The following is a 27,817-nucleotide window of genomic DNA, read 5'->3' as shown; positions in this document are numbered from 1 at the left end:
TGTCACCCACCACCCCCACCCCCCAGCCACCAGGGTCAGCCTCCACCAGGCCCCCACTCATGTCTCCCACCACCCCCACACCCCAGCAGTGCAGGGTCACCCTCCACCAGGCCCCCACTCATGTCACCCACCACCCCCACACCCCAGCAGTGCAGGGTCACCCTCCACCAGGCCCCCACTCATGTCACCCACCACCCCCACCCCCCAGCCACCAGGGGCACCCTCCACCAGGCCCCCACTCATGTCTACCACCACCCCCACCCCCCAGCCACCAGGGTCAGCCTCCACCAGGCCCCCACTCATGTCTCCCACCACCCCCACACCCCAGCAGTGCAGGGTCACCCTCCACCAGGCCCCCACTCATGTCACCCACCACCCCCACCCCCCAGCCACCAGGGGCACCCTCCACCAGGCCCCCACTCATGTCTCCCACCACCCCCAAACCCCAGCAGTGCAGGGTCACCCTCCACCAGGCCCCCACTCATGTCTCCCACCACCCCCACCCCCCAGCCACCAGGGGCACCCTCCACCAGGCCCCCACTCATGTCTCCCACCACCCCCAAACCCCAGCAGTGCAGGGTCACCCTCCACCAGGCCCCCACTCATGTCACCCACCACCCCCACACCCCAGCAGTGCAGGGTCACCCTCCACCAGGCCCCCACTCATGTCTCCCACCACCCCCACCCCCCAGCCACCAGGGGCACCCTCCACCAGGCCCCCACTCATGTCTCCCACCACCCCCACCCCCCAGCCACCAGGGTCAGCCTCCACCAGGCCCCCACTCATGTCTCCCACCACCCCCACACCCCAGCAGTGCAGGGTCACCCTCCACCAGGCCCCCACTCATGTCACCCACCACCCCCACCCCCCAGCCACCAGGGGCACCCTCCACCAGGCCCCCACTCATGTCTCCCACCACCCCCAAACCCCAGCAGTGCAGGGTCACCCTCCACCAGGCCCCCACTCATGTCTCCCACCACCCCCACCCCCCAGCCACCAGGGGCACCCTCCACCAGGCCCCCACTCATGTCTCCCACCACCCCCAAACCCCAGCAGTGCAGGGTCACCCTCCACCAGGCCCCCACTCATGTCTCCCACCACCCCCACCCCCCAGCCACCAGGGGCACCCTCCACCAGGCCCCCACTCATGTCTCCCACCACCCCCACCCCCCAAGCACTGTGGGGCACCTGCCAGCAGGCCCCCACCCATGTCCAATCCATGCCCCCTGCACCTGGGTCCCAACATTCCCCAATCATGTCCGTAATGCCCATCCTCCCCTGCCAAAAGGCCCAACCAACTATCACACCCACCCACATATCAAAGGCAATTACATGTTACACCCCCAATTTAAATAATGCAATTGAACACATGTCTGTCACACACAATGGCTGCAAGTGAATGACAAAACACCCAACATGACATGCCTGAAAGCAATGAGATGATACGACACATTGAAGTTTAAAAAAATAATATGTATTGAACAGCAAGTAGAATGGAAATGAAATAAGAAAAAACACAAAGCAAATCAAACAAAACAAGATGAATGTCCAAGAAAATAATCTGAAAAATTAAAATAAGCCAATGAAGAACCATGAAGAAGATCATCCTGGGTCCATGAGCCCAACCAAATTAAACCTAACTATGACTACTAACTAAAAACTGAACTATATACAAAAAAGTGGTGCATTGTCCAATCGCAACCAAAAAAAAATCAAAAAAACAAAGGAAACCTAACCCTAACTATACAACTATATACAAAGGCAGCGGGCTATTCGGACGGCTCACTGGTTGTTGTCATGGGCCAGGGCATCATCGAACTCCTGGTCAATGGCTTGAAGGCGGGCATGTTCCCTGGCCCCGAGGTCCCGCAGGGATAACGCAGTGTCAAGCTCAAACTCCCTGCGAAGACCCTCGAGGCACTCAGCCCGCCTCAGCGCCCTCCGCATGGAGTCCTCTGCCCTGACCATCGTGAGCCGTTCCTCCTCTGCCCGCTGCCGCTCCGCACCTATCCGCTGGCACAACCGCTCCCACACGGAAGCCACTCCCATTCCAGGGTTCTCCTGCCCTCCGGCCGATGCCTGCACCCCTGATGTTGATGGCCCCGAGCCATGATGCCTCCCACGTTGAGCCTGCTGCTGCCTCCGACGCAACTGCCTGTGCCAGCACGACGGCATCCAGGCTGATGGAAACCACCGACGCCGTCGTGCAGGTGCCCTGCCCGATGATGCCGTCACATCCTCCATCTGCTGGGGTCCAGTTGCTCTGGTGTCCACCCCTGCTGGATCTCTGACTCCCGACTGTGGCAGGGATGGGATCCCCACCGAGCTGGCTGCATTGGTCGGGGCAGGTCCACAGGGGGCCCTGGTGGCATCTGGGCTGGAAGACGGCAAGGAGAACGACTGGTGGATAGCCTGCACAGAGGAGGAGAGGGCCGCCACATTGGCCAACACATGCAGGAAACCCCCGAACATGGCCGATCCCAATTGGGCCACGTCGGCACGGTGCACTTCGTGATGACGTGCGTGCTCCTCCCGGGAAGCACGCACGGCATCACGAATCACAGCCGTGCGCATCGCGACCCCAATCAGGACCTTCTCCACACGGCCAGGGGTTCCCAAGTCCGCAGGTGGAGGGGAGTCAGGTGACATGGACATCCCCTCTACCTGCGGACAGGCCTGGGACGGGGCATCCCTGCTGGTGCATGGTGGTGCACTCACAGGGTCAGGGACAGCGACATGCACAGGCCCCTCCACGGTGACCTGTGCTGCCTCCTGCCCCTGGCCCTGGACTGCACCACTTGCACCAGCAGGGATGCCCCCACCAGGCCCCATGTGTGCCCCAGTGGCGGCCTCCTCCTCCTCTGTGCAAACCACCAACCTGGATGGCTCCTCACCGTCTCCCACCGTAGCAGGCCCCTGTGGGGGCTCACCCACCCCTTCCGCTGCAGCCGTGGGGGCATCCCCGCCGCCTTGCTCCACAGCGCCGTCTCCGCCCTCTTCTTCACTAGCCGCTGCGTAGAGGGAGACAAAGAACACAAGCATCAGGGCACTGTACAATGGTCCCCTAGACAGGAAGCAATAGCAGATGAGCACCACTGTCAAAGTACACTTCCATCATGTCCCTCCACAACACATGGGTCAGTCCAGGCAAAACACACACAGTAACAGGCATGGTGCATGCCATGGACATTTCCATGCATGTCCAATGGACTCTTGAAACATTCAATGATATGTAACTCACATGCATCATGGCTCATGCCTATCACATGCACACACTTCACCTCAGTCACATCCATCTGGCCCCAAACACACCAAACACAGCGGATACAAGGGTAATTTGGCTGCTTTACTGAATCTGTGCATTGTCACACACATGTGTCATGCATCCATGGCATGCACAAGTCACAGACACGCAGGTCAGGCACACAGACATGGCTACCATATATGTACCTGGCATCAGCACCCATCCCTCACCCCCACCCATGTCCAGGTACAGAGACTGGCATGCTCTCATGTTCAAAATCTGCATAGGGCTCCCCATGCGGCATTTCAACACATGCAACAACCATGTGCATCACACATCACTGGTCGCACATGCATTACCATGATGTCCCTGCACACATACATGCATACATGGCCTATGGCACACATACAGGCAAGTATCATAGAACCAGCACACCGCAACATGCCCTGTCTCACACAGTAATGCATAGACACTTACCGCTCAACTCCAGACGGGCCTCCCTCTCAAGGATCTGGGCATGGAGCGCTGGGCGTACGCGTTCCAGGACCCTCATCTGGATGGAACTCATGCAGCCCCGGCCCCCCTCCACGAGGCGCCGGGCCTTCACAAGGGTCCTGGACCTCAAGTCCTCCCAGCGCTTCTTGATCTTCAGAACGTCGCGGGTTGCCACCCCCTCCGCGTTGATGGCAACCACACAGTCGGCCCAGATCTTCTGCCGTCCTTCCTTGCTGGCGCGGGACGATCCAAAGAGGGCATCATACTGCCCCAGGACATGCTCCACCAGGACACCAACTTCGGTGACAGTGAAGCTGGTGCCCCTCTGCCCCTCTGGCCTGGGGTTGCCACTGGTGCCAGATGTGGAAGTGCCCGACATGGCAACCCCAGAGGCAGGTGTGGGTGGGCAACTGGGTCCTGGGGCTGGGCTGTGGAGCGATGTAATCCCAGTCGGGAGTCTTCAGTTCCAGCAGGGGTGGACACAGCAACTGGACCCCTGCAGATGGCTGATGTGCAGGCACCAAATGGCAGGGCACGGTGGCAGCAGGCAGGCAGGCAGCAGCAGATGGCATGTGGGAGGCTGCTCGGGGCACTGGGGGGCAGTAACTCGGCCTTCTGGGCAGGAGCGTGGTCTTCCGTGTGTTTTCGCGTGGCCAGCTTGATACGGAGTGATTTGGCACGTGAAAATCCTGCACGTCAGCGTGAAATCCGAGGAAAGGCCCTTAGCGCGTAAGCGCGTCAGCACGCATACGCGATTCTATTGGACCAGAGTCCCTCAGCGCGTAAGCGCGTCTGTGACGTGACCCGCACGGGTGTTCCCCACTCAGCACGTGATGACGGGGCACACGTGGAGATACTGCACGTCAGAGTGTCATCGCGTGTAATTGGACAAAAGTGCGCGTACACGCGATTGGCCTATGTACGTGTATTTAATGGGTGCGCGGGCACTTACACACGCAAGTACGTCAGCGAACCTGTATCCCGTGGTGCGTGTGAATTTCCACACGCTATTGGACTTGGAACTGGATTTCAGGGGTGCGCGGGTCACACGCTGTATCCCGTGGTGCGTGTGAATCTCCACACGCTATTGGACTGGGAACTGGATTCCAGGGGTGCGCGGGTCACACGCTGTATCCCGTGGTGCGTGTGAATTTCCACACGCTATTGGACTGGGAACTGGATTCCAGGGGTGCGCGGGTCACACGCTCGCCTAGAACACGCGCAAAGCATAAATTTGCAGACTTTAACAATAACAAGCTCAGACGCCAGGATGAACATACCGTTCCTAGCAGCAGTGGCAGTGGGCTACCAAAGGAGGAGGAGGAGGATAGTCAGGGCCAGAATATTCACACCCAGAACCAGCCTTTTCGGGATGCCTAATGACCAGGTGTATGGGAGGTACAGGTTTCCACCACACATCATACTGGACCTGGTGAGTGAGTGGGAGGATGACCTCACATCACCCACCCTGTGCTCCCAAGCACTCAGCCCCCTGGAGAAGGTCCTCAATGTACTGCACTTCTTAGCCACTGGATCATTTCAGCGGACAAGTGCCATAGTGGGTGGGGTGTCACAGGCCACCCAGTCACGCTGCCTACACCAGGTCTTGAACATCATCACTGCACGCCCATCAGTCCGCAGGCACATATACCTGCCCAGAACACCTGCAGAAAGGCATGCTGCCGCCCTGGATTTTTACGCTGTGGCACGATTCCCCAAAGTGCTAGGTGCCATCGACTGCACCCATGTGGCTCTACGTCCCCCCAGGGCATCTGAGCACATCTATAGGAACCGCAAGCACTGGCATTCCATCAACGTGCAGGTAGCATGTAATGCCAAGGGAATCATCACCTCAGTATATGCCAACTACCCCGGCTCCACCCACGACAGCTTCATTTACCGAATGTCCACCCTAAGCCGGGACCTAGAAGCTGGGCGGCATGGCGATACATGGCTGCTTGGTGAGTATGTATGCCACTGCACATGCATGCATGTTGGATACTGAGCAAGGTCACAACCCCACCAATGATACCAATCACCACCTCCACAGGGGACAGTGCCTACCCTCTCAGCCCCCACATGATGACGCCAATTCGGAACCCCACCACGCCACCCCAGGTAAGATATAACACAGCCCACATTACAACCAGGGGCATAGTGGAGCGCACATTCGGAGTGCTAAAGTCACGCTTTCGCTCCCTTGACCGTTCTGGCGGGCAGCTGTTATACGCTCCCCCAGTAGTGTGCAGGATCATAGTGGCAGCATGTGTCCTGCACAACGTTGCAACACGCCGGGGCCTGGCCGTGGACATGGTGGTGGCCCCACATCCCCAACCACATGCACAGCCGCTGCGCATGGGAGGGGAAAGGGCACGGGGGGAGGCAGCCCGTACACAGCTAGTGGCTAATTACTTCACATAGAAATCACACCCCTGTGGAGTGCACACTGCCCTGGCACATTCCATCTGACAATCAATGATGACTCAACCTGACACTGATCCTGAATGTCTGGAGAATGAACCGGGAATACCATGTCAGCCTGAGATTGTTCACCTGGAAGTGTCACAATGTGTGCATCCCTACCCACACAGACACCACCAATGCAGTTTTGTGAAGTTACACATTGAAGCAGCTAAAATGAATACCCACTTGCAAAATGCAACAAGAGGACAGTGCCATGTCAGCCAACCCAACCCCAGCACCGCCACACGACACACCGTGCCATGTCATGCTAATTGCAGGTAAACAAAGTAATCCCCACAACATGACATCAGTCTCACTATGTACAGTGGCACTATTAGAAACCTGCAACACCTGAAATGCTCACAGCAATGCCGGACCAACAACATACTTGAGCACGTAGTACCATTGACATGACATCACAAATGTTACATATTAGTAGTCTCACCACCTGGAAATGCCTGCACTCCCACCACTACCAACTGTGCAGTGTTGTCGCCATGTAGAGTTGTAGGTGCACTGCTGCCAACATGGACCCCATCTCCAGACTAGAGGTCCTTGTGTGGACATGAGGAAGGGACCTGCAAATTGGGAGGTAGACACAGAAGAAGAGTTACACATCAATGCACCATGCAGTGTACAACACAACAGCAATATGCACTAGGAATGTATACACAGTATTGACTACAGACTGCCCACACAGCTCATGGGAGTCCAACGTCACTGTGTAATTCACTGTCACTTGGGCACACCCTTTGCAAGCCCATGGAAACGGGAAGCAGGAGGGGTGTGTGTGACTCAAACCCAAGCATCTGAACCAAATACATTACAAGCCTGCATGTGCCCAGCCACAATGCAGCGTATGCCCACAGGAACCACGGAAGCCAACAGATCGTCCCAAAAAAATTGGGAATAAAAGAAATCAAAATAAAAATAAAAATAAGAAACAATCAAAAATGGCCATTGATGGGCCCGGGGGGGTTGGGGAGGCCACCCAGGAGGTCCGAGGACAGGATGCACACCAGAACCCACCTGCGTGGATCCTGGGAAGATAAAACACCTCCATGGGCTCATGGCCCACACGGCTACCCTATTGTGGGAGTATCACTGCTGTCGCTATTATCACCCTGTGCAGCTGCATCCGGAGGTGGTTGCACTATGGGAGGCAGCCCACGCAAGGCCCTAGTCTGCTCCTCCATGGCTGCAAGCATGCGGTGTGGTAGGTCTGGTTCTGGAGGATGAGTGTGCGGAGGTCCCCATGCAACAACTCACGGGATGCCCGGACCTCCGCCCTCGTTGCCTGCATCTCAGCTGAGAGCGTACGGGTGAGACGCTCCAGCTGCTGTTCTGTCCTTTGGTGTGTTGAAGCCTCAAGCTCAACAAGAGTCGTCCTGAGGTTAAGGAGCTCCTGCCTCAGGGCTTCCCTGTGGCCCTGGGACTCAATGGAGATGGCCTCCTGCAGAGTCGCCAGTGCCGCCCGCCTGTCCCTGTTGGACCCCAACATGTCCTCCCTGTGTGACTGGCAGATGGAGTCGGTTGCCTGCTCTAGTCGCTCCATCAGCCTTTCTGGGGGGACAATGGAAGTGGCCACCCTATCCATGGCCTGAGCCATCATCTCGGATGATGCAGCCTGTTGGGTAGCCATACCGTAAATGGATTGCTCCCATGCGGTATTGCCGGGTGGCGTACGGCCAACACGTCGGCGGGCACCACACCTGTCTGGGGCAAGGCGAACTGCGCCTTGCTGTGCCGGCACTGCCTGAGGCTGCAGGACCGCATTCCCCCTCTGATCTGCTGGCCCAGGAACAGGATCAGATGTCGCGGAGTGTGACCCTGCATCCGTAACCTCCGAAGGCGTAGCTGCCAACACTGACATCCCCATGGAGGGTTCTGACCCTGGTGCAGGTGGGTGAGACAGAACAGAATCCCTCCCTGGAACACTCACCTGCGACGGCACGTAGGTCTCATCCGAATCAACACCTGAGTACAGCTCGGGGGAGGTGCAGCCAGAGACACCCCTTGAGAGCACGACCTGCAGCACTTGTGGGTTCTCCCCCACCACCACACCACGTCCCTCACTGGTGGTTGGTCGGCCCTCGGACCCCTCCTGGGTCTGCACCATCTCCACAACCCCAGCAGTATCAGGTGCGCCTTCCCCTGCAAAGGCATGAAAACAAAGAAATGGAAACAGGCATTAGCACCATGGCACACATTGAGGGCTGAGAAGCAAGAGAACCAGTACTTGATTGACACATGTCCCACATGACTAAAACCCTCCCATGCATGCACCCTCACTGCGTATGAAGTGCAGGCAAATGGCACACACTGATGACACCAAGATGGAAGATGAACACATTTTCTGCATGCTGCCTGGCAGTGGCATCACACATTGGCCTGTGATTGGCAGGTGAAACACACATGCCATCACACAGATGGCATGTACCATTGCTATTGAGTGAAGATGGAGAGGAGGGCAGCACCTATTCATTCAGTCCAGTTCCCGCATGTAATTGCTTTTCTAATTCTAACAGGTCAGATTTTTCACCTGGAGCTGCCAGTCTGAAATGGTCAAATTGCACAGGGACATGTGTGTACAAATGATTTTATTTATTTATTTATTTATTTAGATTTATATAGCGCGCAAGCAGCCCACGGGCATTGAGGCGCTGTTACTTGTGAGAGCTTAGTTACAGAGGTACAGGAATGGTAGCAGTTGTTGGTACATTATAAGTATTACAGACATAATACAATACTTACAGCTTCTGCGATTGGTCATTACATTCCAGCTTATACAGTGGGTCAAAATGTATAGTATTCATGCTGATGTGAGGGACCTTATGTGAAGAGGATGGTTTTCATAGCTTTACGGAAGGCGATGAGGGAGGCCTCACCTCGGATAGTGGGAGGTAGGGCATTCCAGTGTGTGGGTGCAAGATATGGGAAGCTGGAACCCCCCGCTCTGGCTCTTTTTACTAGTGGCACATAGAGCATGTTGGTATAGGGTGATCTGGTTGGCCTTGTGGAGGAGACAGGGTGGATCCTTTCGGAGAGGTAAGCGGGAGCAGTGAGGTGAATGCACTTGTGGGTCAGTGTAAGAGCTTTGAAGACGATTCTTTCCTTAATTGGGAGCCAGTGGGCTAGTTTTCTGGCCTCCGAGATGTGTTCTCTTTTAGCAATGCCTTGGGCTGCACGGAGAGCACTGTTCTGTATGACTTGTAACCTTTCCAGATTTTTGTTGGAGGTTCCTAGGAAGAGTACGTTGCAGTAGTCTAGCCTGGAGCCAGTGATGGCTCTGGCTATGTTTGTGCAGTTCTCTTTGGAGAGAAAGGGCCTGACTGCGTTGATTAGTTTAGCGTGATATGCAGCTGAGGAGGCTATTGCATTGACTTGTCTCTCCATGGATAGGTTGGAATCCAAATAGACCCCAAGGGTTTTGACTGAGTCAGAGACAGGTATTTTGATGGTGTCGATGGTGAAGTGACTGAATTGGGAGTCTAGATTTCTTAGTGTGCCGGTGGAGCCTACCAGGAGGAGTTCAGTCTTATCGGAATTGAGGCATAGTCCATTGTCTGCCATCCAGGCTTGAATGGTGTTGTAGAGGTTGTTAAGGGTCAAGGAGTCAGTGTCGTAGTTGCCAGTGAGGGTAAGGAGGATCTGGGTATCGTCAGCATAGTTAGTGTATGAGATACCCATAGCGTCGAGGATGAGGAAGAGGGGCCGTGTAAAGATGTTGTACAGGGTGGGAGAAAGGCAGGAGCCTTGGGGCACACCGCAGAGTATGAAGGAGGGTGAGGCGGAGGCTAGGTCAGAGAATACTTGCATGGTTCTGTCTTGTAGGAAGGAAGTGATCCATGCAGTGGCGTCAGGGGAGAACTTGGCAGTGGAGGAGAGGTGGTGGCAGGTGGTGGCAAAGGACGTCGTGATCAACAAGATCGAAAGCCGCGGATAAGTCAAGAAGTAGGAGAAGTGTTGGTTTGCCCATGTCTCTGGCATCGTCCATCTGGTTTTTCAGGTCAAGTAAGGCAGTTTCCGTCCCGTGTCTGGGGCGGAAGCCAGATTGACGGAGTCCCAGGAGTTTGTTCTCTTCAATGAAGTGCTGGACCTGCAGGTAGGCTGCTTTGTCCAATATTTTGAGGAGGAAAGGGACAGTGGTGATAGGTCTGTAGTTGTTAGGGGATGTTGGGTCAAGAGTTGGTTTTTTTAAGAGAGGGCGGACCCAGGCTTCCTTGAGGGAAGCGGGGACTTTCCCTGTGGCAAAGGACGCATTGACAAAGGCTGTCAGGAAGGGAGCAAGTGCTTCAGTACAGTCCTTGATGATGGTGGCTGGGCAAGCATCCCCTTTACAGTTAGAGGGTTTGATATTCCTCATTATGTTGATGATATCTTTTTCCTGTATGGGTTTGAAGGAAAAAGGTTGGGGGGGTCCGAGGCTGGTGGTGGGACAGGGATGTGTGTATTAGGTAGGGCTAGTTTGGTAGCCAGTATTTTGCTTTGGAGAGTCTTCAATTTGGTCTGCATGGCCGTTTGTATTTCGTCGCACCAGGCTTTGTCTTTGGTGAAGTTCTGGGGGGCGGGGGTGGGTGTCTCCAGCTCCCTGAAGATGGCGAAGATTTCTTTTGAGCTAGATTGGGCTTCTGAGATTCTGGATTCAAAGGATTTGGACTTTGCTAGGGTGATTGCCTTTTTGTATATGGTGGAGCGGGTTTTAAAGATCAGCTTATCTTCGTCGGAGTGGGATGTTTGCCATTGCGTAAGTGCAGCCTTTTTCTCATTGCGGAGTATGAGAAGGTCCGGGGTGAACCAGGAGTTAGAGTGGGTAGTTGGTTTGGATTTCCGGGGTTTGAGTGGTGCAATGGAGTTGATAGCTGCTTTGATGGCAACATCATAGGCTGTTGCGAGGGTTTCTGGGTCTGTGGAAAAAGGTGGTCTGAAGGCTGGGCCTTGGAGGAAGGGCAGTATCCTTTCCTTAGTGAGCTGACGGGAGCTTCTTGCGAGGCAAGGAGGCAGGGGTTGTGGTGCGGGAGTGGAGGGGCTGGTGGTAGGGATGCTGAAAGTGATGATGTGGTGGTCGGACCAGGGGGTGGGAGAGTTTCCAGTGATGATGAGTGGGCAGTTATGCTGTGCAATCCAGTCGAGAGTTCTGCCCTGGGTGTGAGTTGGGCAGAAGATGGTGTTTTTGTATCCTAGTGCCCTAAGGGCTGAGTCAAGGGATTTGGCTGCTGAGTCCTTGCTGTCCAGGAGGCCTAGGTTGACGTCCCCAAGGAGAATGGCTTTTGTGTGTTTTTTGAGGTTGTCGGAGAGGAGGTGGGTGAGAGAGGCTTGAAAGTCTCCTGTTGGGCCTGGAGGGCGGTAGACAGTGTGAATGGTAATGGTACAATGGGGAGAGATGTTGATTTTGACTTGGAGGTAGTCGCTGTTGTTGTGTAGGGATTTCTCTACCTTTCTAATCGAGAGGGCGTCTTTGGCAATGATTGCTACACCTCCCCCTTTAGAGAGTCGATCCTGCCTAGTGATGGAATACCCAGAGGGCAGTGCAAGTGAGAGCGCGGGGCCGGAGGCCTCGTGAAGCCAGGTTTCTGAGATCATGAGTAGATCAAGGTCATGGGTGGTGATGAGGTCATGGATGTCCAGAGCATGGGCATTGATTGACCTAGCGTTGATCATGGCGCATTTGAGATGGGGTTCTGTAACGGCTAGGGGGGGGTCCACGGGGAGAGTGGGTGCAGGGGTGGGCGTGGTTACGCTGGGGGTGGTGGAAGAGTTGCACAGTGCTGATTTTCCCGTGGTGGTGGACACATGTGGAATCACATTTGGCACAATAGCATTCAAGGTGGGGTCAGAAGAATTGCATATCACAGATTTTGCATTGGGGACATCATTTTCGGTAGTGGTGGGCACATGTGGAATAACATTTGGCACAATAGCATTCAAGGTGGGGTCAGAAGAATTGCATATCACAGATTTTGCATTGGGGACATCATTTTCGGTAGTGGTGGGCACATGTGGAATAACATTTGGCACAATAGCATTCAAGGTGGGGTCAGAGGAATTGTATATCACAGATTTTGCACTGGGGACCTCATTTACGGTAGTGGTGGACACATGTGGAATCACATTTGGCACAATAGCATTCAAGGTGGGGGCAGAAGAATTGCATATCACAGATTTTGCACTGGGGACCTCATTTACGGTAGTGGTGGACACATGTGGAATCACATTTGGCATAATAGCATTTAAGGTGGGGGCAGAAGAATTGCATATCACAGATTTTGCACTGGGGACCTCATTTTCGGTAGTGGTGGACACATGTGGAATCACATTTGGCATAATAGCATTCAAGGTGGGGCAGAAGAATTGCATATCACAGATTTTGCACTGGGGACCTCATTTTCGGTAGTGGTGGACACATGTGGAATCACATTTGGCATAATAGCATTCAAGGTGGGGGCAGAAGAATTGCATATCACAGATTTTGCACTGGGGACCTCATTTTCGGTAGTGGTGGACACATGTGGGATCACATTTAATATAGAATGAATATAATTTGGAATGGGGTGAGCTGATTCATTGACAACTATTTTGTGGGTAGCTATAGTGGCTGTGAGCTTGGCAGTTGGGCGGATGATCCTGGCCCTGTTTGCACCTATAGTGGGGGGCATAGTACGGGAGCATAGACGTTCATTTCGGGTGCTAGTGGGGGTGGGCTGGGTGCTGAGGGTGGACTCTAGCGTGCGGGCACGCAGTCTGAGGCACCTAATGGCAGGACCTGGGTGGCAGCTGGCAAACGGGCACCTAGGCAGAGTGGCCATTTTTGAGAGGTGAGTCTCGTGCTTATAAGCAACGGGATAGTAGGCAAGGTTAATTATGCTCAGCTCAGTACAGAGCGACAGGGGTTATAGAATGGCACTTAGTCAGCAATGGTGGTGGCAATGACGAATCAGAGTTCAACATGAGGACATTTTGCGTTTGAATATCCAGGTAACAAAGTCACTCCACTTTACCATACCCATGTCAGACATGTGACTAGTGGACAGCGACATGCCTAGTGAAAGTGGTGGAATGCAAACAAACTGACTGAATGAACAGTGAAAAAGAAGCAAATATGTTGTGGCAAGGTGACACTTCAAGGGCAACTGGCGTGCAGTTGTGCTAGATGTCTACTGTTGGCAGAAGGGATACTGCTATGGCCAAATGCAGCTGCGCAGGAAGGATTGCATGAAGCACATGGCTGACCCATACGACTCAGGCGCACACACTCTCACCTGGCACCCGAACAGAAGCCCTCACACACACACCATGCACATGGATGACACACACATGCATGTGCACTCACCGGACAATGCTTCGTAATCAGCCAGATCTCCCACGCCTTGGATCTGTTCCTCCGTGACGTAGGTCCCAGCGACTGACTCATGTGGAGTGAGTTCCATGTCTACTACTGGAGACCCACCTCCAGTCACTAGAGTTGCGGCATGACTTGAGGCCAGCTTACTCTTTGCCCTGCGCTTTAGGTCATTCCAGCGCTTATAGCAATCATTGGCTGTGCGCCTCACGATTCCAAGGGCACTTACGATGTCCGCAACGGTCTGCCAGTGTGCCTGGCATTGTGCAGGTGTGGTCTTGGATCCTGCAACAATGACCATCTCGTTGTCATGTCCGGACACATACTCGACAAGTGCATTCAGTTCGTCATCCGTGAAGCTGGGCTTCCTGGACGGGCCGGACTGTGTAGCCGTGTCTGGGGCATCAGCCTGTGCCGGACGAGCACTCTTCCTCTTCCGCTTGGAAGGTGGTGGTGATCCTGAGTGTCCTGCGCCGCTGTGGACACTAGGGGCAGGAGCCCTGGTGGACTCTGTATCAGGAGTGTGGGATTGCACACTCAGCATGGGAGTTGGTGCAGGCATTGGCTCTAGTGTGATGGTGTCAGGGGGAATGTCAGCAGCATGGACTAGGACCGACACTGTCCTGGCTGGGTGTGTGAGGGCTGGGGTGGATGGAGCCGCAGCTGCCCCTGCAGCCTCTCCGCCCTGCCTCCTTGGTGCAGCAGATGACCTTGCTGCCCCAGATCCACGTGGCATGATGGCATCAACGTGCACCAGCGCACGTGTCGTAGCCCTGCTGACCTGGAAGTCAGCCATGGAGTCAGCCAGGTCTGGTGCCACAATGGGCTGGTCCAACAAGGGCTGAGCATGGATGGTGTCAGCCACATCAGCCTCAATGGGAGGGGGGGCAGGGGGGGGGGATTATGGGTGCCCGTGACTGGTCCTCCACACATGGGGGGACAGGCTCACCCTGCAAGTTACGACCACGTCCCCTACCGGATCCACCACGGCCACCACTTGTGGCTCTTCCACCTTTGCCACCCTTACGGAATCCTCGCCTCCCAGCCATGGCACTGATGTTAATGTGCGTATGGGAGTGGATGTAGACTATTGTCCTGGGCAATTGGGGGTCAAAGGGGTTGGGTACCAGATGGTAATTGTACCCTAGTGCTCTAGCAAGGCTGAATGTAACCCCTGGGGAAAGATGACGGGTCACGCAACGCACAGGAGGCCCAAAAAAGGGAGATGACGTGCACGCAACCCCTCCTAGACCACGTGTGCAGAAAGAAAAACCTGCACTACGCTGTGGCACCCAGAAACACAAGAATGAACGTATGCGTGTCACACGCAGCCTAGAATGACCTCTGAAGGGGTAGGCTACACACGGGGCAAGCACAGATGTTAGATACGTGCGTGACTCACCGTCTGCCTGGTAAACGAGCGTGTAAAAGGAGCACGTTTGGTTGGCAACACCCCCGCCAAAAGAAGATTTGTACGCTGTCTGAGGAGACAGGACAACAGTAGAAGGGAACACTGTTTGAGGGAACAGGCCCAGGTAAACCAGTAAAAGAGAAAAAAGAGAAAAAGCTGTCAGAGGTAACAGGGAATACGAACTTGAAACGCCGTGAAGTAAATCGCGTGTGAAACGACAAGAAGTACAGAATTCACCCACTCGCTCTCCACGAAAAGCACGTACAAGGAAAACGTGTTCTACACGTACCTTTTATACAGGCCCACACGTCCAGCGTCACTTACGCGGCGTGTACGCGCTAGGGCCATTTCCACCTATTACATGCTTTGTCACTTCTGCGTGTAGGGCCATTTCCACCAATTACACGCTTTGTCACTTCTGCGTGTAGGGCCATTTCCACCAATCACACGCTTTGTCACTTCTGCGTGTAGGGCCATTTCCACCAATCACCCGCTTTGTCACTTCTGCGTGTAGGGCCATTTCCACCAATCACACGCGATTACACTCTGACGTGCAGTCTTTCCACGTGTGCTCTGTCATCACGTGCTGTGTGGGAAACACCTGTGCGGGTCACGTCACAGACGCGCTTACGCGCTGAGGGCCTTTCCTCAGTTTTCACGCTGACGTGCAGGATTTTCACGTGCAAAATCACTCCGTACCAAGCTGGCCACGCGTACGCACACGACCACGCTCCTGCCCGGAAGGCCGAACTACTGCCCCCCAGAGCCCGAGCACGCTCCCACCTGCTGCTGCCTGACTGCCTGCTGCCCCTGCACTGCTGGGGGGTGGGGGTGATAGGGGACATGAGTGGGGGCCTGGTGGGGGCTGCCCCTGGTGACTGGGGGGGGTGGGGGTGATAGGGGACATGAGTGGGGGCTTGGTGGGGGCTGCCCCTGGTGACTGGGGGGGTGGGGGTGATAGGGGACATGAGTGGGGGCCTGGTGGGGGCTGCCCCTGCACTGCTGGGGGGTGGGGGTGGTGGGAGACATGGGTGGGGGCCTGGTGGAGGCTGCCCCTGCACTGCTGGGGGGTGGGGGTGGTGGGAGACATGAGTGGGGGCCTGGTGGAGGGTGCCCCTGGTGGCTGGGGGGTGGGGGTGGTGGGAGACATGAGTGGGGGCCTGGTGGAGGGTGCCCTTGGTGGCTGGGGGGTGGGGGTGGTGGGTGACATGAGTGGGGGCCTGGTGGAGGGTGACCCTGCACTGCTGGGGTTTCGGGGTGGTGGGAGACATGAGTGGGGGCCTGGTGGAGGGTGCCCCTGGTGGCTGGGGGGTGGGGGTGGTGGGAGACATGAGTGGGGGCCTGGTGGAGGCTGACCCTGGTGGCTGGGGGTGGGGGTGGTGGGAGACATGAGTGGGGGCCTGGTGGAGGGTGCCCCTGGTGGCTGGGGGGTGGGGGTGGTGGGAGACATGAGTGGGGGCCTGGTGGAGGGTGCCCCTGGTGGCTGGGGGGTGGGGGTGGTGGGAGACATGAGTGGGGGCCTGGTGGAGGGTGACCCTGCACTGCTGGGGTTTGGGGGTGGTGGGAGACATGAGTGGGGGCCTGGTGGAGGGTGCCCCTGGTGGCTGGGGGGTGGGGGTGGTGGGAGACATGAGTGGGGGCCTGGTGGAGGGTGACCCTGGTGGCTGGGGGGTGGGGGTGGTGGTAGACATGGGTGGGGGCCTGGTGGAGGGTGACCCTGGTGGCTGGGGGGTGGGGGTGGTGGTAGACATGGGTGGGGGCCTGGTGGAGGGTGCCCCTGGTGGCTGGGGGGTGGGGGTGGTGGGAGACATGAGTGGGGGCCTGGTGGAGGCTGACCCTGGTGGCTGGGGGGTGGGGGTGGTGGGAGACATGAGTGGGGGCCTGGTGGAGGGTGCCCCTGGTGGCTGGGGGGTGGGGGTGGTGGGAGACATGAGTGGGGGCCTGGTGGAGGGTGACCCTGCACTGCTGGGGTTTGGGGGTGGTGGGAGACATGAGTGGGGGCCTGGTGGAGGGTGCCCCTGGTGGCTGGGGGGTGGGGGTGGTGGGAGACATGAGTGGGGGCCTGGTGGAGGGTGACCCTGCACTGCTGGGGTTTGGGGTGGTGGGAGACATGAGTGGGGGCCTGGTGGAGGGTGCCCCTGGTGGCTGGGGGGTGGGGGTGGTGGGAGACATGAGTGGGGGCCTGGTGGAGGGTGACCCTGCACTGCTGGGGTTTGGGGGTGGTGGGAGACATGAGTGGGGGCCTGGTGGAGGGTGCCCCTGGTGGCTGGGGGTGGGGGTGGTGGGAGACATGAGTGGGGGCCTGGTGGAGGGTGACCCTGCACTGCTGGGGTTTGGGGGTGGTGGGAGACATGAGTGGGGGCCTGGTGGAGGGTGCCCCTGGTGGCTGGGGGGTGGGGGTGGTGGGTGACATGAGTGGGGGCCTGGTGGAGGGTGACCCTGCACTGCTGGGGTGTGGGGGTGGTGGGAGACATGAGTGGGGGCCTGGTGGAGGCTGACCCTGGTGGCTGGGGGGTGGGGGTGGTGGGAGACATGAGTGGGGGCCTGGTGGAGGGTGACCCTGGTGGCTGGGGGGTGGGGGTGGTGGTAGACATGGGTGGGGGCCTGGTGGAGGGTGCCCCTGGTGGCTGGGGGGTGGGGGTGGTGGGTGACATGAGTGGGGGCCTGGTGGAGGGTGACCCTGCACTGCTGGGGTGTGGGGGTGGTGGGAGACATGAGTGGGGGCCTGGTGGAGGCTGACCCTGGTGGCTGGGGGGTGGGGGTGGTGGTAGACATGGGTGGGGGCCTGGTGGAGGGTGACCCTGGTGGCTGGGGGGTGGGGGGTGGTGGTAGACATGGGTGGGGGCCTGGTGGAGGGTGCCCCTGGTGGCTGGGGGGTGGGGGTGGTGGGTGACATGAGTGGGGGCCTGGTGGAGGGTGACCCTGCACTGCTGGGGTGTGGGGGTGGTGGGAGACATGAGTGGGGGCCTGGTGGAGGCTGACCCTGGTGGCTGGGGGGTGGGGGTGGTGGGAGACATGAGTGGGGGCCTGGTGGAGGGTGACCCTGGTGGCTGGGGGGTGGGGGTGGTGGTAGACATGGGTGTTGGCCTGGTGGAGGGTGCCCCTGGTGGCTGGGGGGTGGGGGTGGTGGGTGACATGAGTGGGGGGCTGGTGGAGGGTGACCCTGCACTGCTGGGGTGTGGGGGTGGTGGGAGACATGAGTGGGGGCCTGGTGGAGGCTGACCCTGGTGGCTGGGGGGTGGGGGTGGTGGTAGACATGGGTGGGGGCCTGGTGGAGGGTGACCCTGGTGGCTGGGGGGTGGGGGTGGTGGTAGACATGGGTGGGGGCCTGGTGGAGGGTGCCCCTGGTGGGTGGGGGTGCAGGGGGACATGAGCAGGTGTGCAGGGTAGTCCCCTGTTTTGTGGGCTGCCTGCAGGGGCCGTGGAGGGTGTACAGGGAACACCTGTGAGGACCCACCCAGCCTAATCGCGTGTGTAACTTCCCACGCACCCCTGTAATACACGTACCCAGCCAAATCGCGTGTGATAATTCCCACGCACCCCTGTAATACACGTACCCAGCCAAATCGCGTGTGATAATTCCCGCGCACCCCTGTAATACACGTACCTGGCCAAATCGCGTGTGATAATTCCAGCGCACCCCTGTAATACACGTACCCAGCCAAATCGCGTGTAAAACTTCCCGTGTACCCCTGTAATACACCTACCCAGCCAAATCGCGTGTGATAATTCCCGCGTACCCCTGTAATACACGTGCCCTGGCTAATCACGTGTAAAACTTCACGCGTACCCCTCTTATACACGTACCCTGGCCAATCGCGTGTTAAACTTCCCGCGTACCCCTGTAATACACGTACCCTGGCTAATCGCGTGTAAAACTTCCCGCGTACCCCTGATATGAACGTTACCCGCTTTGCGTTCCTTGTTTGGCAGCCCTGTAAACTGGTCCAGGGTTATCGCAGCCCTTTGCGATGATTTAGCGATTTTGATGGCTTTTCCTTGCGCGAGGGCGTTCTTGGGGGCGTTACTGGCGCTGCTGCAGGGTCGCTGCGATACTCTGCGCCACGGCTGGTTTGGGAGCCTAAAATCCATGAATACGCTGTGCGCGGAAATCGGTTTTAGCGCACGTGCCTGGCGCAGACAATCGCACGCGGACACTCTGCGCCAGCCGCTTGCGACACTTTTCTGCGAAATTCTATGAATTACCCTGTGTGTGTCTGAGCTCCCTATCATCATTGCTGGTTGCTTAATCATGACGTCATGCTTAGTGTGGCCCTTGTCGGTATTCACCGAGTGTATTTCTGAGACTTATGACATGCAGTCTCGGTGCCAATTCCAAGTTATGGCCTATTGTGTACACCACGTTACTCAGACTGATGTTGTGTAGTTTGGGTAGATCGTTTGCACAGGGGGCATGCTTGTTGGCTGAAAGCTTTGTGGACTCGTATTGTTCCATTCTGAAAGATTACATTTTACTGGCCATCTTAAAGCTTATTATATGCAATTGAAGGTCTTGCATCTCCCGCTCCCCACGGAAGGTCCTACTCCTTGTGCCTGGTTACTGGGTTAATGTGGCCTCTGGCAGTCTTGGCTAAAGACCAATCACTGTATAATTGTCAGCACCCCAGCCATGAAATGGAGCATAAGCACCTTTTTAAGAAAATGTTATATTTCAACAATTTCTACTTCACCACCGGACAGTCATCATTACATTAAGGAATATTGCAGACCTCTCATTTCAGAGAGAAAGGCGCTCATCACCTCAAGCCTCCACCAATGCGCCACACGTCACAACACCATAAATACAAATTAGCAGACCCTCCATAATTGTCTTTTTCTGCACCCTGCATTCCCCTTTACACAGCCAACTTTTCGTCCTATCACTTCTGGCAGTTTGCTAGGCATTCCCCGATTAGTTCCTTGGCGAATGGCAGGGGTACATAAAAATGTTAACTAGCAATCAAGCCTCCACGCTCACCAGAGCACATCTCAGGTCAATCACACAACCATGCCTGGTACACCTTCTAAGTAGTAGAAATTACCACCACTGGAAAAAACATTTTATCACTGCTGTATTTTTCCCTCCCTCTAAACAGCATTCGGTCTGATCCACTGCGATGAATAAAGACACACCCCTAATATTACAATCACGTACCCTCTCCCTGAACACCATTGTATCTTTCCAATTGTTTTTCTGTTTCCTATACTAACACACACTGTTAGCTTTCTTTCACCTCTTCCCTTTTCCTGTATCCACAGACAGGAGAATTTTGTTCCACAATACACTATTACCTGGACAAGCCACGGTGTTTTAAGACCACTATGGTGGTGATGGGACGAGTCTACGTTTATTTACATAACCCTGAGAGTTGTTTCTTCCCTAGCATGAGGCGCACTATCACAATGGCAGTTAGTGGTGAGCCACAGAACACCCTCTATTGGCTGAAAACTTTATGGACCAGTCTATGGCTATGATATGAAAGGGAATTTATCACGTGCCTTTACACAAGTGGTTCAAGGTGCCACAAGACAAGAAAGGGAAGACAAAGGGAGGGCAAAACAAACAATCCCACTAGGCCGTGTGTCATTCGGATCGTGCAAGTGCGACAAATTAAGTGCAAGAGAGGGGTAGCATGGCTCTGAGTAAGTGCAGCCATGGCAGCGCGCCTCTATGTAAGTGCAGTGAGGAAGGGGGGCTGTATTGGCAGTTACAGCCCGTAAGTGCATGGTTGGCCAGGAGACAGTGCAAGGGAAGACTGGTCATGGAGGAGCCTGGTACCCAGTCAGACTCTGAGAGAACCAAGCAAACCAGTCAGCACAGCAGACAAATATGTTAGCAAGGGAGTGAGAAAGAGAAGGCAGAGGAGAAAAGGAGGGTCTTGAGCAGCTTCCGGAAATTCAGGTGGTCCGGCTCAAGTCTGAGAGGGGCAGGGAAGTCATTCCAGAGGGAGGCACCTGCAGAGGAGAGAGATCTACCTCCACTCTGTCTGGAAAAGCGTCTGACCCTCAGAGAGTTGGAGATAGCTGAGTGAAGGGCTCTAGAAGGAAAGTATTTCGGAAGAGGGAGCTGGATGTAGTGTGGCCCTTGCCCCAGAAAGTCTTGTGGGCAAACGCAGATGGTCTTGAACTTGATCCTAGCAGCCACCGGGAGCCAGTGGAGAGATTTCAGGGCTGGTGAGATACAGTCCCTGGGCCTGAGGCCAAGGATGAGCCTTGCAGTCCTGTTCTGGATTAGTTGCAGGCGGCGAAGAGTAGAAGTAGGCAGATTAAGAAAGAGGCTGTAGCAGTAGTCCAGCCTGGAGAGAACCAGGGCTCTGGAGACAGTGAGCTTCTGGGGGAAAGTGAGAAAAGGTAGAATACCTCTGAGGAGGTGCAGCTGGAAGTGGGCCTTTTTGGCAAGGTTGTGATGTGAGGAGAGAAGGAGAGGGTGGAGTCGAAGAAGATGTCGTTTTTGCCTTACAGGAAGGCAAGGGTAGAGGACCCAAGGAGGGCAGCCTGAGTGAGAGAGGGAAAGCAGGAGTCCCAATGAGAAGGATCTCTGTCCTACTGGCATTAAGGCAAAGATCGTTGGAGGCGTTCCAGTCCTGAATCACAGATGGACAGTCAGGAATGTGCGAGGGAGGAGAGAAGGCTGAGAGAAGCCTGAATATCAGGTGGGCCAAAGGGGCCAGATAGACATTGAAGAGCCAGGGTGAGAGGATAGAGCCCTGGGGGACACCACATGTGGAGAGAGAGTGTCACAGCCGCTGGCGACTGGCGTTTGTGGAGAAAGTGGAAACGAGGACGCCATTAGACTGTGCCGCCACGTTTCTCATTCTACGTGGTTTCACGGTCTAGTTGCTCTCCCAAGATGGCCGCTGCCGATGGTATTTACCTTCCGGCAGTCGGCGGCTCTGCACGTTGCAACTGTGTTGTTTTCCTCCCGTTGTGTGCGCTAGTTTTGCCTTTCCTCCTGTGCATTCATCCTCGCCTGCTTCGCGGCCGAATCCTTATCCTTTCCCTTCGCCCCCTTTGCGCTTCCTTCCCTGCTTCCATCCCTTCCCTTCCCGGAGCATTCTTTCTGGCTTGCCTTCCCTGTTGCCTTCACCCCAGGATCGCTCTCCAGGTTTCCATCAGCGTTGTTTCTCTTGCTTATCTCCGCCGGTTGGTTTCTCTGTAGTTACCTACCTGCACCCTGCTGCCTGTTTTTTGGACGGTCTTTCCTTCACGGGTACGTTCACCACACTGCACCCGTATGTCCTAGGGAGGAGACTCCAGACATCGCAGCAGAGCCTTTGGATTTCCTTAACGTCTAACTCCACTCAAGACCAAGGGGTTTTTTCCACCCAACGGCTTTTTCCCCTTGCAACATCTCTGGCTGTCGCGGAGGGGAGTCACTGTAGCTCTCCTATCTTGGAGTCACGGTGGCTTCCTTTCGAGGCAGACCTTATCTACTCAAGAAAAAAAAAACAAACGTTAGACATTCTCGAAGAAAGAAGTTGGACTATTCTACTTCATCAGGTGAGGAGGAGGAGGAGGAGGGGAGACCAGGGGAACGCAGTTATTTCATTGAAGAAGAAGATATTGCTGACCCTCTAACGGATCCCGTAGATCATTGTGTTAGTCCTGATAGCGTGCAACGCCAAGGAGAAGATATGGCAACGCCACAGCAGCTGCAAGAGCTGGTGGCAGCAGTCCAAACCCTCAACTCAGAAGTTCAAGCACTCAAGACCGACAATGCGGCCCTCCAGCAAAGGGTAGCCGCCAGGGAACAACAGACACCGGATTTGCCCCCGCTACCCTTGGTTTCTGGGAAGTTCGACGGCTCAGAAATAAGGGTGAAGGAATTTTTGGAAGCCTGTAATATTCACTTCACATTCCGCAAAAACGCTTTCTCCACAGATCATGCCAAGGTGGGTTTTATGATCACCCACATGACTGGGAATGCCTTGGCATCGGCCACACCATTGGTATCCCTTTCCGAACCGGTTCTGCAAGACTACGCAGCCTTTAAGGATCTTCTAAAACAGACCTTTCTTCAGACAGAATGCGCGCACGTGGCCAGTGAAGACCTACTGGATGTACGCCAAGGAAGCTCAGACTTACTTTCATACATTTCCAACTTCAAGAAGCTCGCTGCAGAGGCCGGCTGGCAAGAACAGGCCCAGTACACCATCTTCCGTAGAGGTTTGTGAGAAGAGCTTAAAGACGAACTTGCCCGGATCCCTCATCCAGAAACTTTCCCTGATCTTCAAACAGCTGTTCTAAGAATCGATTATCGGCTGACGGAACGGAAGAACGAGAAGAAAAGGACACAAGGCCCTACTTCTTTCTTAGATATGCACCCGTCTACCTCCTCACCTGCTACGCGACCTGTCCGAGATGAACCCATGCAGGTTGGAACGACCAGAGCCCCATTAACTGCCGAAGAAAAGAAAAGTAGACGTGAAGGAAACCTTTGTTTGTATTGTGGTGCTGCCAATCATCTGTTGAGAGATTGTCCTGATGTACCCCCAAGGAGATCGGGAAACGAACGCCCTCGATAGTTGGTAGGACAGACTATCGAGGGGCAGTGCCTTGTTCCTACACCACTCTCTCTGTAACCTCCTCCCAGGCGGCTGAAGATTTGCATTTAATGGTGATAGCCATCAAACTCTGCTTTCGAGAAAAGGAAATAGAGACGCAGGCACTACTGGATTGTGGGGCAGCGGGTAACTTTCTGGACACCTTATGGGCGGATAAGGTAGGCCTGCTCAGAATTGAAAAGAAAGAAGACCAAAAGGTAGAAGGGGTGGATGGTACTCCTTTATGTTCTGGGCTCATTACTCATACCACCGAGGAGATTCAAGTATTCATACACCAGCATTCTGAGTCAATAAAGTTCGACATAATCCGCGCAGCCCATTTCTCGGTCATTCTGGGGATCGGCTGGCTTCGGAAACATAATCCCACAGTGGACTGGACAAAAAATCTACTGAGTTTTCACTCCAAATACTGCCAAAGAGAATGCCTTCCGGAGCCTATGTTTGAAACCGTTAAGACCATGTCTGCTGTCGAAAGGAGTTCTATCCACTGTATTACGGAGCCCCTTTCTGAATTCTCAGAGGTCTTTCAGGAACAAATTCCCATCAAACTTCCTCCACACCGACCCGAGGACTGTGGAATCGACCTAGTCCCTCAGGCATTGGTTCCCTTTGGTAGGATGTATCCTCTCTCAGTGTCCGAAAAGGCTGTGCTCCGAAATTACCTTGATGACAACCTCGCTAACGGACTTATTCGTCCCTCCAAGTCACCTGCAGGGGCCTCTCTGTTTTTTATACTCAAACAGGATACCAAGGAATTGAGGCCCTGTATTGACTACAGAGGGCTAAACAGGGTGACCATAAAGGATCGCTACCCCATGCCCATCATCTCGGAAATTTTGGAAGCGGTTCAGGGCTCTGTGGTGTTTACTAAACTTGATTTACGGAATGCCTATCATCTTCTCCGTATAAGAACTGGGGATGAGTGGAAAACAGCCTTTCACACTCCCTATGGTCTGTTCAAATACCAGGTCATGTCGTTTGTCCTAGTTAATGCACCTTCGATTTTCCAGAGGTTCATGGACCGATTGTTTTCGGACCTACTGAGTCTGAACACAGTGGTCTACCTGGATGACATTTTGGTTTACTCACGGAGCCAGGAGGAGCATTCACTACATGTAAAGGAGGTTTTACGCAGACTAAAGCAACATTGTCTTCTAGTCAAACCAGAGAAGTGCGCATTTGCCCAATCCTCATTATCCAACTGGGATTCATCCTGTCTGACAAGGGGATTACCATGGACCCAAAGAAAGTAGATGCCATCTTGTCATGGCCTTCACCTTCTTCAGTTAAGGATATCCAACTGTTTCTGGGGCTGGCAAATTTCTATCGGAAGTTTATGCCGGGGTTTTCCCTACTCACTCTTCCCATAACTTCTCTACTAAAGAAGACCTATGGGCCCTTCATCTGGTCTAAAGAAGCTGAAGACAGTTTTCTTAGTTTAAAACACAATTTTTGCACAGCCCCCATCTTGAGACAACCCGACCAACAACGACCCTTCATTCTGGAGAACGATGCTTCTGCAGCTGCCTTGGGTGCTGTTCTTCTTCAGAGAGACAAGGATCTTGAGTACCCGGTGGCCTACTATTCTAAGACCTTGAGTCCTAGCGAACGTAACTATTCTGTCATTGAAAAATAACTTCTTGCGATGAAATTGGCTTGTTTAGAGTGGAGGCATTTGCTTCAGGGGAGCTTACACCCATTTCAGATACGAACAGACCATAAGAATCTTCAGATACTCAAGCAACAAGAGTGTTATAACACCCGACAAGCCAGGTGGGCCCATTTCTTCGCTCAGTTTCATTTTTCCATCACATTCATTCCATACTCCCAAAACCAGATCGCTGATGCCCTATGCCGCAGAGACGATGTCAACATGACCTACAGTAAGGAACTCATGTTTCCCCATACTCGGATCGTATCTGCTGTGACCAGCTTTCTACAAGAAGTAAGAGAATCTACCCTAGATGAATCAACACTAAACCTTAAGAACAAACCATTTACTACCAAGGACGGTCTGCACTTCATCCACGGAAGACTGTTCATTCCGTCCCAAGGTCTCAGACGAAGGGTTATTCAGTGGTGTCATGACGCCAAGACAGCCGGTCATCGAGGAGTTCGAGGCACTCTAGAACTACTTCAAAGATCATTTTTTTGGCCTAACATGAAGGCTGATACCCAGGCCTTTGTTCGATCATGTATGGTGTGTTTACAGAGCAAGCATTCTACCTTGAAGCCATTTGGGTTGTTACATCAGGAACAGATCCCTCCGGGTGCCTGGAAACACATCTCTACAGACTTTATTGTTGAATTACCTGTTACCCGAGGTTGCACTTATATAATGGTAACCGTTGACACTTTCTCTAAGCTTGCACATTTCTCTCCATTGTCCAAGATCCCGTCAGCCTCGGTCATGGCCGATGTCTTCCTTAAAGATATCTTTAGGCTGCACGGGCTTCCCCAAAAGATTGTTTCCGATAGAGGGAATCAATATACCTCCAGATTTTGGGCTGCCTTGTGCAACATATTGGGTATCGAGAGAGCACTTTCGTCAGGATTCCACCCCCAGACCAACGGTCAAACCAAAAGGTTAAATGGTACCTTGGAACAATACTTGAGGTGTTTCATCAACCAGCAACAAGACAACTGGGTAGACCTGCTCCCCACCGCAGAGTTTGCGTACAATAACGCTGTTCATAAAGCTACAGGTGTTAGCCCTTTCTACTGTACCTACGGGTTCCATCCACAATCCATTATACCTGCCTTTTGGAGAGAGTCAAATATCCCATCATTAGAAACTTCACTCAAGCAAATCAAGGACGCCCACAACTCAGCCAGTCAGAGTCTACAAGAGGCCAGCAGACGCTACAAGGAGCAATCCGATCAACAAATCGGAAACAAGTACCTGCCTGGGATAAGGGCTCTAAAGTCATGCTGTCCACCAAGTTTCTACCTCGTTGGGTCCGACACTCTAAACTGTCACCCCGGTACATCGGACCTTTTGAGATAACGTCAAGGATCAATCCCGTTGCTTACCGTCTTAATTTGCCAAAAGGACTTAGGTGGATTCATCCTGTATTTCACTCTTCTCTGCTGCACCCTTTTGTATCTGATGCCCTGAGGCAGGTAGCTCCCAAAATTATGGACTTTGCCCGTTCCGGCCTCTGAGGAATATGAAGTTTCTCAGATTCGAGACTCCCGGTATCACCGAGGTCGTCTTGAATACCTTGTACACTGGAAGGGTATCCGATACTTGGGAACCTCATTGTTTGTTACTCAAGTTCCACCAACTCCATCCAGGAAGGCCGGGAGGAAAGAGCCTTCAGAGGAGGCATACTGTCACAGCCGCTGGTGACTGGCGTTTGTGGAGAAAGTGGAAACGAGGACGCCATTAGACTGTGCCGCCACGTTTCTCATTCTACGTGGTTTCACGGTCTAGTTGCTCTCCCAAGATGGCCGCTGCCGATCGTATTTACCTTCTGGCAGTCGGCGGCTCTGCGTGTTGCAACTGTGTTGTTTTCCTCACGTTGCGTGCGCTAGTTTTGCCTTTCCTCCTGTGCAGTCATCCTCGCCCGCTTCGGCGGCTGAATCCTTATCCTTTCCCTTCGCCCCCTTTGCGCTTCCTTCCCTGCTTCCATCTCTTCCCTTCCCGGAGCATTCTTTCTTGCTTGCCTTCCCTGTTGCCTTCACCCCAGGATCGCTCTCCAGGTTTCCATCAGCGTTGTTTCTCTTGCTTATCTCCGCCGGTTGGTTTCTCTGTAGTTACCTACCTGCACCCTGCTGCCTGTTTTTTGGACGGTCTTTCCTTCATGGGTACGTTCACCACACTGCACCCGTATCTCCTACGGAGACTCCAGACATCGCAGCAGAGCCTTCCGATTTCCTTAACGTCTACATCCACTCAAGACCAAGGGGTTTTTTTCTGCCCAACGGCTTTTTCCCCTTGCAACATCTCTGGCTGTCGCGGAGGGGAGTCACTGCAGCTCTCCTATCTTGGAGTCACGGTGGCTTCCTTTCGAGGCAGACCCTATCTACTCAAGAAGAAAAAAAACAAACGTTAGACATTCTCGAAGAAAGAAGTTGGACTATTCTACTTCATCAGGTGAGGAGGATGAGGGGAGACCAGGGGAACGCAGTTATTTCAGTGAAGAAGAAGATATTGCTGACCCTCTAGCGGATCCCGTAGATCATTGTGTTAGTCATGATAGAGAGGTGGTGGAGAGAAAGGACCCAAGTTGGAGCTGGGAGGGACAGTCTAGGAAGAAGGAAGTCAGCCACGCCAGGGCCTGATCCGTGATGCCGA

At 54.5% G+C, this 27,817-nt stretch overlaps 1 protein-coding gene across 3 annotated transcripts in view; it reads right to left on the bottom strand.

Moving 5' to 3' along the window:
- TBC1D32 (TBC1 domain family member 32) overlaps window positions 1-27,817 on the bottom strand; it is a 2,506,374-nt gene that overhangs the window by 211,564 nt on the left and 2,266,993 nt on the right. The gene's annotated exons all lie outside the window — the stretch shown is intronic.

Source organism: Ambystoma mexicanum, chromosome 4p (assembly GCF_040938575.1).
Source record: "Ambystoma mexicanum isolate Mex_15411 chromosome 4p, UKY_AmexF1_1, whole genome shotgun sequence".
In the NCBI taxonomy this organism is placed as follows: domain Eukaryota; kingdom Metazoa; phylum Chordata; class Amphibia; order Caudata; family Ambystomatidae; genus Ambystoma; species Ambystoma mexicanum.
Note: the sequence above shows the minus strand (reverse complement) of the source record. Positions and strands in the feature narration are given on the sequence as shown.